Source organism: Coloeus monedula (assembly GCF_965178545.1).
Source record: "Coloeus monedula genome assembly, contig: HAP1_SCAFFOLD_421, whole genome shotgun sequence".
NCBI lineage: Eukaryota > Metazoa > Chordata > Aves > Passeriformes > Corvidae > Coloeus > Coloeus monedula.
The window spans coordinates 62,344-64,780 of record NW_028120536.1 but is presented as its reverse complement, the minus strand read 5'-3'; positions in this window follow the sequence as shown (position 1 = coordinate 64,780).

Below are 2,437 nucleotides of genomic sequence, written 5' to 3'. Positions count from 1 at the left end.
CAGAGAAGGCAAAGAGACACAGGAGATGATGGGTTTTTCCTTGTAAGCCTGAGGAATTCACAGGAATCCCCATTTTCCCCAGCTTCCCTACAGTATCCGTGTTTAGACATCACCCTGCCTTGGAGGATTGTAGGTACAAAAATGCTGTTAGCGAGGATTTTCTTGTTACTTTCTAAGTCCGTGAGAGATTTTTCTCTCTCACAGAAGAGGTAGCAGGGAATGTAAACAACCAAGCCACCTGCAACCTTGGAAAGTCTTGTTTATGGTAGAGTAGAAAAATATTTTGACAATGGATGTTTTCGGATTTTAGCCAATCACCCCCAAGGGGTGGCTGGTCCTTTGTCCAATTAGACTGAAGAAAAAAGTCTATAAAAGAGTTAGTAAAATAATTAAAGAAATCAATCTTGCTGCACAATTCCTGCCTGTTGGATCTTCTCCTCCTCCTCCTCCTCCCTATGGCTGCGGGACACGGTGATACACCCTAGGGCCCAGGCCTGCGGTAATAGAGGATCCTCAAAAATCTCCCTTTATAGTGAGCAGAGAAACTGGTATTTCTCTGTAAGTGGCCACGGTCCCCCTTGGCAGTGCAGCTGTTACTGCAATTTTACTTTGGGGAAGTTAAACACCAGTCTCATCTCTAAAAGCATCCTCACTCACTTTACAAAGTGCCTCAGGAAGGGTAAAAAGAGGGGCTTTAACACAAGCACACACCTGTTGGGGTCTCCTCCCCCGCCGTGTAGCCCTGGGAGAGGGGCCCTGAGGGCACAGACACGGGGGTTCCCTGCCCCTGCTCAGCCTTGTTCCCCACTGGTTGGTTTGTGTTCCTCTGCGCAGGCAAAAGGACCCTTGGTGCGGTGACTGGAACAGTTCCTGGGCAGAGCCCTGGCCATGGGGCTGGAGAAATAAACATCTCTGAAACATCTACCAAGAATCCGTCCATATATATTTCCTTTCCACGGGACTCCTGGTTTGATATATGCATGTTGCAGTATCCCCACTGCAACACACACCCTCCTCAGCTCTGCTGTTAAATGCCAGGTTGCAATCCAGAGACTTACCTTCTCCACTCGGAAAGGGAATTCTTTGGCTGATACTTCTATAGAGGGATCAATAAACTCACAAGTAAGGACTGTTTCTGTTATTGGCTCTGTGGTTGTGCTTTCCCCAGTGGTGGCTTCACACAGCACGTAATCCTGCACCGCCTGCCTGCAAGAGACACTTGTCACCAGCGGGTGCTGGCATCCAGCAAATTGGCTCACCATCCACCACGGGCCCTATTCCTGCCACAGAGTTATGGTCACTGCCCCCTTTTCTTCCTGTGATGCAGCTTATTTATTCTGCACTCAATTGTCTCTAACACTGCACCCCAACAGCCACAAAAGGCACTTGTGAGACCTTCCCTCCCTTCTCACACAGCTTTTGTCTTACTCTGTGCATACCCCAGATAAACCACTTGGCACTTGTTTAATTCACTTTCTTCTTGGGCTCCTAGTCTAAGTGTAACTTATTTCTCTGTCTTTCCTTGCTGACTCAGCATGCAACACTGTTTGCCCAAAAGAGCAGTATTTCCTTCCACCCCTATTTTGGGATCAGCACTGGGTTTTGGTAGATGTGAAATCACGATAAAGCCTTAGCTGGCCTGATGGTGGCCAGCAAGGAAAACAACTGGTGCTGCCATGGAAACGTGTGGCCTTAAACCAGTTTCTTGAAGGCCCCTGCTCATTCCCCCAGGCAAATGTCAAGGGACTGCGGAACAAGCGCAGGGGAGGGGATCTGATGGTTCCCCAGGCTCAGCCCTTGGTGGGGACCTCACCTGCGGAACCCTGGAGAAGCCTTGCACCACCATGTGAGCTGACTCGTCTGGCTGCAGCTCCATTGACCGTGGCTGCAGCTGAAAAAGGGGCTCTGGGAATCCTCTTCGTCCCTGGAGCTACTGGCAGATGTGAGGCTCTGGCCCTCCTCCTCAGGTGGTCTGTAACATGCCATGGTCCAGTAGAGCCAATGGAAACGGTAGCCCCCGTTTGTGAATTTGAACCGACAAAAGCAGGGAATGAGGCCAGAAGAGAAGACAAGATGGAAAACAGTATGGGAGTAGCTGTATTTCCCTTGGTCATCAGATTGCTCCCAATGAACAATTTGAGGTGTTAATAGCTTGGAGACTGTCTTCATTTCCAGGTCTTAATATGGACCAGAAACAGTGTCTGATAAGCTGCCCTTCTGATGTCATCATTGCTAAGAGAAATATGTTTATAATGGCAGTGTAGCATTTTCCAGGAGATGCTGACAGGACCTGGTGTTTTCCTCCAAAATGTTTGTTCTGGGGTGATTCATCATGTTACTGTATTTTGTATTAATCTGTGTCCAAAACTATTACTCAATCTTTGAGATCCTGCACTTGGGGACCCTGTAGGGGGGGTACGACCTCCATCCTGAAGTC